We start from the raw sequence: 12724 nt of genomic DNA, 5'->3' as shown, positions 1-12724 counted from the left end.
AAGTAACAGCTCCAGGAATAAAGCATACTTCCAGAGGCCTTCAGGTCACAATAAATACCAAATAGCCTACAGGGAAGACAGCTAAAGGTAATAGGATCCAAATCACATCAAACTGCCCATCCTGAATTTCAACTCTTTCCTTAATTTTTTTCTTTCACATGGTGTGTTGAAAAAAAATCAGATATTGAGTGAAGCAGCAAGAGAAGGAAAGGTCCTGAGAGATGTGCTATAGCTGCAAATGGAGCTCGCAGGGTCTTTCTATTCTAGTTACTTCTGCAGACATGGCCTTATCAAGAGTTCAAACTATTACTTTCTTAATTTCTAGCTTTCTGAACTCCATCTTCAGAAAACTGAACCTAGCTACAGGACCACTGATAAAAGCGAACTTCATGCACTGACCTGCAAACACAGGAGAGGCACATCTTAAAGGAATAACCCACAGCCTCCCTCTCACATAAGAGATTCCACACAATCATGTTGTTAGCTGAATTTTCTACACAGCTTTACATTTTTTACTTACTGTGAGGCTTTTTGTTGTTGTTGTTGAGGAAAGAAGGGGGGGGGAGGGGGGGGGAGAGCAACACAATATGTTCCAAACTAAATCTATCTAATTTCATTAAAGAATGAGAGTCAAATGAGAGTCAAGTAAAGAACAAGAGAAGAAAAAAGCAGGTGAGAGACAGGACACCAACCAAAGAAGAGGTAGATTTTATACACCACAAAGAAACATGAGTTCTAAGCGCATTTATTTTTAACACAAGTCATCAGTATAATATACTAGAAGATGCCTTTTGCAATAACAAATCCTGCCACAACGTGACAATTTCACACCACTGGAAACAAGCACTTGACACTCAATCCTTCTTTCTCTCTACCTCTGCTTGTAACTCTGCATGCCTTCTGTGAGTACAGGATGCAATTTATATGATTTTTAGTTAGGACAAGACACATTGCCCCTTGTATTGATAAATCCCCCTCCCTTAATTCTTATCTCATGGGGAATCCTTTCCCCCTGAACATACAGGAGTTATTGTAATCTTCTAGGTACAGAACTACTCTGCAAAAGAAAACTTAACTGCATCTTAATACCTGCTGATCCAATACGATCCAACCTGCCGATCTTCCCAGCAACCGTGCTAGTTAACACAGACAATTCACATTATTAGACAAATCCAGTGTTACGAAGTCACTGTGCTACACAGGGAATTAATCTGTTTTTTTATTTCTACCTACACAGAAGAGTACCCATCTAAAAAAAAAAAAAAAACCAAAAAACCCACAACTCACTGCTGTTTATCTGCAGTCATGTGTTGTAAAATGTTTGTAACATGATCAAACATAAATCATTTACTACTCTCCAATTTGCTGAAAGAAGAAAACCCCAAAACTGACAATATACATTCAGGTTACAGCTAAGAAAGATAAATATTCCATACAAGCCCAAAAGAGAAGACTCCCTTGTCTTAACAAGAAAGCCACTCAATGGCTCTAGACACCCACTGCAGATTCCCTAACTCTTCCGTGATTACAATCAAAGCCTTATGGCAAGTCTGTCCCAGTGAGGACTGATCTCCACAAGCCTGATGCAGATACTTGAGGGAGATTTTAAGACAGCCATCACAAAACCAAAGATTTAACATGGAGATCGCAGAAAGCACAAAAAGGCTTTTACTTATATTGAAGCCAACAAGTAGTCAGATGACACATACTCTGCTTGTACCCCTGACACCAACAAAGAGAAATCCTGTTATGAAGTATGTAACACTGTTAAGGAGTAACAGCACACACCACCACTTAAAGATGCCTACACACCCACATGCCCGGCAGACAAGAACAAACGTTAACACGCACAGACAGCTGCTGCCTCTGCTTCCTGGTCTGCAGCAGTTATTTGTCCTGCAATGACCACGGGACAACCCGCATCGATGCTACCTACCGTGCCTTCAGCTGCCCTGTCGACCCAGTCCAGCGAGAGCTCCGAAACTGCCCCGGGGCAGGACTCCTACTGTGCACAAGCAGGCTCAATCTCCTCACCCATAAATGCGGTAGCTCCCCCAGACAAACTCGGAACCGCTGACAGCTTGTTTCAGCCTGACTGCACTCACAAGTTTCTCCTCCTTCCCTTCCCCTCCGCGGGCTGTCAGCGCCACGCCGAAGCTCCGCGCTCCCAGCGCCCTCCCTCCAGAAAGCCCCGGCGCCACACGGCTCGCAGCCCAAGAAGTTGAGAAGAGTGTCCCCGTCCGCATGGATGTGTAAATACACACGGTGCGAGGAGCTGGAGCGGCCTCCCAGGGCCGGCCCTCAGCCGCAGCCCCGGTTTCGGGTTTCAGTGGCAGCCGGCGGCACTGCTGGTGCGCCGAGGAGGAATCAGACTCCGCTACAGCTCAGCTCCTCGCAGCTTGCGATCCCGCGGGTCGCTGTCCCGAGGTGGGCGTTTCGGAGAGCCGCACGCCCTAGCGGGAACGGCACGGCCGCTGGAACGCGCGGGGATTCCCCACCTTCAACTAGATCAGGCTGCCCAGACCCACATCCAACCCGGCTTTGGCTGTCTCCAGGGATGGCGCATCTGTCACCTCTCTGGGCATCTCTGCCGCTGTTGTACCACCCTCGCGGTAAAACATTTCTTCCTCACGCCCAGACTGAATCTCCCCTCTTGTAGTTTAACACCAGTGCACCTCGTCCTGTTGCAACAGGCCCTGCTAAAAAGCCTCTCCTCAGCTTTCTAATAGGCCACTTTCAAGTACTGAAAGGCCACAATAAGGTCTCCCTATAACCTTCTCCAGACAGAACAACCCCAACTCTTAAGACAGGCTCATGTCTTAATAGAAGAGGTGCTCCATCCCTCTGGTCATTTTTGTGGCCCTTCTCTGGACACTCCATCAGGTCCATGTCTTTCCTGTACTGAGGACTACAGAGCTGGACAACCTGGTCTAGTGGAGGGTGTCCCTGCCCATGGCAGGGGTATTGGAACCAGATGGTCTTCAAGGTCCCTTCCAACCCAAACCATTCTATGATTCTATGAACTAAACACATTTTCTGTGGTCTTGACTCATCTACTTTCTACAGTCTGCATCTCTGCAACTTAGTACCGATAGCCTGTTTAAGGAGGACTAAGGATTTTACCGTGTGTAGACCTCATAGAGGCTTCCGCAGGACCTGTACAGGCAGGACCCTGTGACTTTTCCACAGGCCCAGCTCTGACTCAAGCCACACGGCAGAAATCAGAATAGGAATTATGATGGAAACCGCATCTGTAATGTGGTTTCATGAACTGCCATTCCTTCTCTGAATGGCACGACTGTCATCTGCTCTCGGGTGACTCAGTGAGCGTGAGGCTGCACTTTTCCTTGCGCTCAGGGCAATGAATGACACGTAACTTCTGTCCTCCCTCCCATCACCTCAGCCCAGCACACCAGACCCCACAGTACTGGTTTTAGGTGGAAACACAACCTCTCTTGGAAAATCCCAATTGCTCTGTGACACCAGTCTCTTCTTTCAGATCCCCATCAGGAGACAAAAAGCAGTTTCTAATACTATACTACAATAAGATCATGAGAAAAAATTACTAATAATAATAGTTGAAACAGCACATTACACTTTCAAGCCCAAGCAGAGTTTCACATACTGCACACACTAACAGTAAAACCCAGCCCATTTTCAGCTTCTCACACCACATGTGATGTTCCTCTAATGACTGGAGCTGGCAAATCTGTAGAATCTGGAAAAGCATTTTGTACGACCCAGAATCTCAGCCTCTGACAAGTGTCCAGCTTGGACAGACCTCAACATACTCCCACCAAACTCCCCTCCCATGACCCATTTCTCACAGTTCTGTGCCAATTCCAGCTCCACCCAATGTGACAGTACTAAAGAATCCTGAGTACTACAAGAATTAGTTGCAGCCTTTTGAAAACGATCAGCTTTCCAACAAATTCCTCAGATTTATGAAGGTTTCCAATAGATGAGGTCTGAAGAACATTTACGTACTGTAACATATGGCACATTACAGCTTGCAGCAGTGATAATGGGATACCACTGCACTGGAGCAGCTTCTACTTTTAACAGAAAATATAATAGTAATAATAAAAAACTCATTCATTTGCCTGGTTACCCATACTAAATGAAATCTCTTACCTCTGCCTCTCACTAATGTTGCAAGAAGGGTCAAGACCTGCAGCAGCCAGCCCAGATATTAGTGCCTAAATAAAGGGGAATGCCCAAGATGCTTTCCTCAGCTTCCCAGCTTGCTGTGATATAAACCACCCAGAAAAGAGAACTAAGCAAGATGCTCAGTATGAGGGCTAGTCCTTGTTCCTGTCCCTGGAAAAGAAGTCTATTGAGATAAAACAAGGAGGAAGCAAACCCGTCCCTATAATCTCCCTGCCAAACTCAGACATGAGGCCAATAGAGGTCCTCAGCATCAGATACAGCATGCCGTACCCCACCAAAATGCAGCTTGTCCCAACAGCCACACCAGTTTACAGAAAACATGGAGTCTTTCAGACTTAATGCCAGTGTAATCTTTTTTCCAAAGAGTAAACAGGGTATACATATGGATACTCAAGAAGAGAAAGTAAATATGCACAAACTTTAGATGGTGAGCAGTAGGACAGAATTAAACACACACACAGCAGGATACCTGGGCTAGCCTTCAGCTTGGTTAGCTGCCATACAGGCTCACAGGGAGAACAGCCAGAATGACATACTAGAAAAAACATTTTTTAACAGGCTGGAAAGCCTTCCACCATTAAGGACTGTGAGCGCTCTGATGAGGTGCCTGTACATATGGGAGCCCCACTTTATGCATCACAGTAATCAACATCATATAAATGCTTAACTCAGCCACTTCTGTAAATTTTGAGTCTGCAGATCTATGCCTTTATTTGAAGAAAAGCCATATTAACACACAAGACCTCTTGTTTAAATTAAAGGAAATTACTGTTCAGTTGCTGTACTGTTCTCTTAAGTAACCGCAGGGAAATTTCCAGCTACCAGAGGGAAAGGAGAGTGGCACAATGTACTTCCTAAGTGCAGAGACACACAGGAAGTGAGCCACAGGGCAGACTGGAGCTGCTGGCTCCAGCAGTGGGTACATGCATACCCCCTGGTCCTGCACCAGACCTGCTAACACACAGCAGAACGATCACAGCCTTGTGTCCGCAAACACAGGTGCTTTCAAAAACTGAGCTGCAAAGCCACTCATCCTTGAAGAGCTGCACATTTGAAGTCTGACTATTAATACATAATCACAACAACGAGGAGATCTTTTGTAGTCAGATTTCCTTCCTTACTTCACTTGCTGGTGGCCCTTTGCTACTGTTCTTTCTCTCTGCAGCCGTTATGGTTTGTTAGCTGATACTCTTCTAAAGCTGAGTTTCAGATTGTAAAACAATCCAGCAATGGGCTCATTGCACTGAAATCCTTCAGCCTGAGTTACTTTCCTATGTGGAGATCATCAATATCCGGTAATTCATTAGCTACATTTGTGAAAGATCAGTAGGAACAGGTCTGTAACTGAAACAGTTACTCCAACTCCATTTAATACACAGTTAAGACTAAGAAAAGCCTGGTTTGGTGCTGGTAGGTATCCAGCTAGTTTTCCATGCAAAGACGCTCCCATCTAACTCCTAGGACACCAAACCTGAGCAAAATGAGACATATCAAAGACTTCACATGGCAGGGAACTAACGTTTTGAATCTTCTCATCCTATTCTCTCTGGTTATGTTGTGCAGTAGAACAGGATGGACAGTCATTTTTCAGGTTCATGGAAATCAGTATTCTTAACTCACAGATTAAATCTGTTTTATCTCTCCAGTGCCTGGAATATTTTGGAAGATGTAGGATGTTTTAAACACTACTGTTTTAACTTTTGTTGGATACTTTTTATTGCTGGCTCACTGCTGTTTCCTTCATTCATCCAATATTACAGCTGTCAATAAGGAAAGAACTGGAATTTAATATGACAGGTTTCAGCAAAATTTAATGTCACAAGGTAGAAAACACAACCAGAGCTTACCAAATAAATATTCTTCTGTATCCTGTAAGAAAAGGATGAGCCATACTCAGCACCTTGACAAGTGGCTTCAATCTTTACTGTTCCCATAGGGACAGATTTTGCAAGATGTTTCACAAATGGGTGAAGCTAATAGCCCTAAAGAACAGACATGCAAGTCTGTTGGAGACAGGGCCCAAACCTGACACATCTGAAAATGGATTGAAAAGTGTAAAGACTTCCCTGCACATACAGGAAACTTCTCATGGTCATCAGGAATGTTTGGATAATTTGGGCACCTTCAAATCTATCAAAAATACAGCTGTCTGGCTGGGAACCATTTCATCTCAAAGATCCCAGAGGTATCTAGACATCTACTTTCCTCAACTGCAGCAAGATGTTCCTCAGCAGTCTGTGTATTTTCTGCTTTCCCTGCCTTACAACTTCTTTCATCCCTGTACTTGGCAACTGAACCTCACATGCAACTTTTAGTTGCACACAGCAACATAATTCCTAACTACATGTTCTGTTTTCCAGCCTACATCACTTGGACTAAGATAGGACTCTTAAGATAAGCATGTCATGCATCAAGTTGCATGAGAGAACTGGAATAAAAGGTTTTTCATCACTTCCCTCTTCCTTTCTGTAGAAGTGCTCAGTATAACCTAGTGTTTAGGTTGGATATCAGTGTTCAGCAGATAATTTCTCATACTCTTACAAGAGTCCAAACATTTTTATCTGGTTTACTTCCTTCAAGTCCAGATTGTTGAGTCTAGAGTTGTACTAAAAACATTATGAAAAACAATATGAGGCTATCCTGGACTCACAGAAGGAAGCTGATTCAACTGTGTTCTGACTGAGGAAAAGATGGTCACCCATCTAATATATGCCTGAAATTATACTAATTCCTTAGAACCGGAAAAAAAGTGTCAGAATACACGGACTAGAGCTTCAATAGATATAGCGATGATTTATGGTGTGACAAATCAATGCAGAAATGTAGAAACAAGACAACAAAGATCAGGTATATCAACAAAAAGCTTTAAAACTAATGTTTTTGTTTAAGCACTTGGGAATCACAAGACTTGATTTTTTCACAAGGCTGTTGCCAGGGTCTCAGAATAGATATGATTGTACACCCTTTGGCTTTGATTGTCTAAACATCTTCCAGTATTTCTTCAAGATTACTTTGGAATCAGCCGTTACTAGCATAAACATACAATTCTTTCCCAGCCGTACAGCAAAATTTATTTGGACCCACAGGACAGTCGGAAGGTAACTGGCCTTGTGTCTTTGGTCAGAAGCACAGAACACAAGCATACGCATCCCTACAAGGGACAGCAGAAGGCAGGAAGGAATAGAAATAAAGATCCCCTTTCTAATGTAATAGTGAATCTTGTTTTATTATAAGTTAAAGCTCAAACCAGCAAGGTCTGGATCCTATGTGCACAGATGGAGTAGAACACAACGTTTTACTTCTGTTCCTTTCTGTAGAGTAAAACCTTCAAATATACAGATAGCATGAGTTTTCTTCTCAGTTTGACAACGAATATTTTGCAGAGTCCTTGATTCCATGCAAAAAATAACAGTTTTGTTTTCTTGGGGTTTTTTGTGCTTGGTGTTTTTTTAAGTACATTTAAAAAACTGACAGAACAGGATCTTCCTTAGAAGGGGAAATTCACACGGGAAAAAAAGCACTTTATCCTGTCCCTCTTGGGAACACCGACATTGAAAAAAAATTAAAAAAATAAAAAATTAAAATCTCTTCCCCTAAAATTTAACATCTACACTTACATTGCACAATACATTACATAAAACTCTTCAATTGTCCATTTAGCAGCTGCAGCAGCCCAGCTGAAATTAGCAATACCAAAAATATTTTGTGTCAGGTTTCATTTTGGTGATACACTCTCTCTCTCTCTCTCTCTCTATATATATATATATATGTATACACACAAGAGTGCAGGTAGCTTAATAGTATAGTTGTGTTTCTGCTAACTGGTGTTAAAATGCATAGTCTCACCTTATTCTCATAGGTGTAGACTTTGAGCTACTCCACTTTCATAACCAATGTACCAATTTAAGCCGTAGGAAAAAACAAGCCGTAAGACCTCAGAGGATCTCACCACTGGTGAAGTAATCTCCTCAAGTGACTAGAAAGAGAGTATTAATCAACAGTAAACAGGAGCTCCAGTTTACATTGCCTCTCAATAGGCTGAATGGAAAACCAGAAATATTCACCCCATAAAGCAGCAGTAAATTTACAAGGGAAAAACAGCACCCCACAGTGAACCTGACTGCAGGAATGAATTTATTGGATGGGATGAGTTTAACACAGTTAAATCAACAGGTAAAGAATTCAGAAAACCTCAGCAATGAAATTCGTTGCCATTGTGTCTGTATTTCACAATTCCCAGGACTTCCACCGAGCTGTCTGCACACTGTCCAGAGAGTACTCATTCACCTAACTGTCAAGGCCAATCTCCGAGGAGAAGTATGAAAACACCAGAGAACATCCTCCTGGGGTGCCATTGTACTCCTTCCTATGCTTTCTTGTAACAAAAAGCTTTTCAGCAAGTGTGTAGGTACAGCTATCGCAGAAGGCACAATTTGTGTCCATTTAAAAATCCCCAAGTCCAAATCTATCACAGCAATAACTTCTGCTGACATCTGCAGCAAAACATCACCCTCCAAGTCAGCTTCTATTACGTTACATCAGTAAAGAACTACCATAGAGGGGTAGAAAGCCCTTGTCTCAAACAGCTTTCATTAGGAAATGTCTGTATTCTTTAGTTGAGAAAACAAACACAGCAACTGCATTGTATTTTACCCTGGTGGCACATGGAAAAGAGGAATCTAACAGAAATAGTGTTTAACATCGACACATCCCCAGTGGCAGTCCTGATCTGTTTGACTGCAGTTCTGAAGAGTGACTAGCTTCATCACATGAAGCACATCATTTAAGATGCAGAAAGAAACAGGCAAGATGAACATAGAATCACAGAATAGTTAGGGTTGGAAAGGACCTTAAGATCATCAAGTTCCAACCCCCCTGCCATGGGCAGGGACACCTCACACTAAACCGTGTCACCCAAGGCTCTGTCCAACCTGGCCTTAAACACTGCCAGGGATGGAGCATTCACAACTTCCTTGGGCAACCTGTTCCAGTGCCTCACCACCCTAACAGTAAAAAACTTCTTCCTTATATGTAACTTAAACTTTCCCTGTTTAAATTTGAACTCGTTACCTCCTTTCCTATCGCTACAGTTCCCATGAGCAGTTCACAACAAAAAATAAGACAGCAGCAAATAAACAAAATTGTTACACAACGTGTCCACAAAACACTCTCCTATAGGAGACAACAGGCTTAGTTACCAAGGACAAATTAGAAATTTTGGGTTTGAAGACCTGTATAAAGCAGAAAAAAATTCTACATATAACATTTCTTGGTCAGCTTTTCTTGGTAAGCAAAAAAAGTAAGGCTGGTAGAAACAAATCATAGAACCGCAGAATTGTTTGGGTTGGAAGGGACCTTAAAGCTCATCTAGTTCCACCCCCTCTGCCACAGGCAAGGACACCTTCCACTAGATCAGGTTGCTCAAAGCCCCGTTCTACCTGGCCTTGAACGCTGCCAGGGATGGGGCCTCCACAACTATGTAATACATTATATGATGCAGATTTAAACTAGCACAGTAAAGCCAAAAAAGAAAATCAGAAATGGTGAGATGTAATCCTACTCAAATTTGGTGATTTCTAATCCTGACTACTTTCATCACAACCTTCATTGTAAACTCAGTTACACCTTGAGTACCAAATACCTGAGTACTCAAAGCTGCAGTGCTTGCCATTCTCCACTATGCATCACATGAACTGGAGCTAAGGAAAACCCGAGTGCTATTTCAGCACAGCAGTATTGCAGTACAGTTATCTTCATGGCTCGTTCTGAAGCTCTGCCTAATTTGGAGAAAACCTTCTTTTGTTTGGACACTATGAAAGCAGACAGTTAAGTGATATGATATTCACCACTTCCCAAACTCATTAGCATAGCATCTTTCTACACAACTTTCTCCAGTTGTGTTTGTCCTATGTTTGTCCCCTTTTTCTCTGAAAACAGCATTCAGATAGTGAAATCACATGTTTTTAAAGATGACACATTGCACAAAGTCCTTGCCATTGCTCTGCAGTAAATCAGCTATGAGCTCTTAAAGCATGACCAGAGATTTTGGGAATAAGCACAAGCTATCTGCTGCACTGTAGCACAGAACTGAGTGCTCAGAACTAGAACAAACACAGCAACAGCTCCCTGCTTCATCTGGAGAGCCAGTTGAGTTTTTGTCGTGGTTTAAAACCAAGCAGAGGGCTCGTTCACTCACTCCCCCCCTTCTTGCCCTCCCCCTACTCCCAGAGGGACGGAGAGGAGAATTGAAAAGAATGCAACTCCCACGGGTTGAGATAAGAACAGTTTAGTAACTAAGGTATAACACAGATCACTACTGCTACCACCAATAATAATAATGATAAAGGAAATAACAAGGGAAGAGAATACAACACCTCAGCACCAGCCAACCGATAACTCGCCCCCCCCCAGCCCGACCAAGCACCGACCCATACTTCCTCCAACCGCGCAGTGCCCCAGCCCTTCCGGCTAACTCCCAGTTACATCCTGGGCATGACGTGCTGTGGTATGGAATACCTCTTTGGTCAGTTTGGGTCAGGTGTCCTGTCTCTGCTTCCTCCTGGCTTCCCCTCCTCCCTGGCAGAGCGTGAGGCTCACAAAATCCTTGGCCAAACCAAAACATCATTGTTATCAGCTCAGTCAAAACACTGCACTGCACCAGCTATGAAGGAGAAAAATGACTGCTACTGCTGAACCCAGGACAGTTTTTAAGCACTAACTGACAGCTGCTTAACATTTACTCTGCTCCACTATTTGCTTTGGGAGCTTTCAGGATCTCCCAATTAAGCTCTTCAAATTCCAAGAGGGGATTCAAGTGACAGATAGTTCTAGCAACAGATTCAATATTTATAAATCCATAGCAGTCTAGAGTCCTTTCTCTTCCATTCTTTTGGATGCATCCTGAAGCATGACTGACATGCTTCCATTTCAAACAGCGGCACTTACTTCAAGATACTGGGAGAGCTCTTGTGCCATGTAATTTTAACAGTACAGCAAAATAAGGCTTTTATCTTCATAGTCCAAAAGCCCTATTTGCCACTCTGCATACCTCGTTTTGATCAAACATAAATAGGGGCCTCTTTCTGCTATCTCATACATGAATGCCACTCTTGCATTCTCTCCCACATACAAGCTGTTTTCAAGGCTATTCAATTGACTCAGAGTACTTCCACTATGTGTTTTATGCCTTCCAGGTGCTTAATAATTTTTCAACAGAAAAAACTTCAACTACCTCTTGGGTTTCTCTCTGTAATGTCATTGTCATCTGTTCTTCCTCTCCTGGGGCTCTGTATTGATACTCTGCTTTTCATCAAGCAGATGAAAAGCAAGAAGTACTTGTACTGCAATACTCCCTTTGCGCAAGAAGAACCCTATGCACAAGAGCAGGATTTTTACATCTGAGTATTTTAAAGTATCCATATTAATCTTGTCACAGAGGTCCCCTACCATCACAGTTTTCCCAACATTACACAACACAGATGCAGTGAGTGGAGGGGTTGTCATGGGCAGAGACTGCCTAGGATCAAATATTCAAACAAAGCAACGTAACTGGATACCTGATCATGGCAATAAAGGCTGCTGCTGTCATCTCCACATGCCTCATTTAGTTCTAGGAGTGTTTTCCAGAACCTACTGTATGTCTGATGACCTGTATACTCAAACTTTTTAATTTCAGAGATTTTATCAAAGTGTCATGGCAAATGACCTCCTCCTCCAGGCAAGCAGCCACAGAAATGAAAAGGGTCACTTCTTGTAACAATGAGATAATTAGGGCTGTTACTTACAGAAGAGAAAATGCTTCCCTTCCTTTAATACTAAGAGTAATGCTTTAAAGTCACCAAGGCAAAATGATAGAAGTTACTACTTCCAGTACAATCCAGGATAGATAACATACAGACCTCTCAATTTTTGACCCCTATAGTTCATCAAGCAAATCTTTAATCAGAGCTGGTGAAATTTGTATTAGATACATATATAAAGGACCTGGCATACAGGTTGTGCTGTGGGGTTTGGTTTTGCTTTTTAATTTAATCTCATTTTTGCTGAGATTAAATGGTTGCCCTTCACAACCATTTAATGCAATGCTATCCATGGGAATCAGCAGACACTGCTCCCCAGCTTCTTCAGAGCTGTGGAAGAAACCACCTGTGACAGAAATCCAGATCCAAAAATGGAAAAACTAAGACTGGACCTGGTAATTCCAGAATTAAGAACCTCATCAGCTGCTCCCAGGAAGGCATTGGTCCTGCAGTTTTCCTCATAAGGAAACTCATGATCCTCATCATCATCTTCTAGCATTTGGACTCAAATGCTGAAAAACAAGGGAGTGATCTGACTGGGGCTACCAGTCATTCACACCTGCCTCACACTGTGCATCACTGCCTGTATCAGCTATCAGAGAAAAGAAGCTAGAGAATAAAAATGCATGCTAAATCCATTTGGGACAGCTAGCAAGTGAGACTAAATAACTCCAAATTAGGAGTAATATTTACCTGTATCTATCAAAGGGATAACTTTCCAGCAACTGTGCTTGACTCCCAATTACTGGGACTCT

The sequence above is a fragment of the Pezoporus flaviventris genome, unplaced genomic scaffold, assembly GCF_033815535.1.
Source record: "Pezoporus flaviventris isolate CSIRO_AGI_PZ_B2104156 unplaced genomic scaffold, CSIRO_AGI_Pfla_v1 ptg000002l, whole genome shotgun sequence".
Classification (NCBI taxonomy): Eukaryota; Metazoa; Chordata; class Aves; order Psittaciformes; family Psittacidae; genus Pezoporus; species Pezoporus flaviventris.
This window is presented reverse-complemented; position numbering follows the sequence as displayed.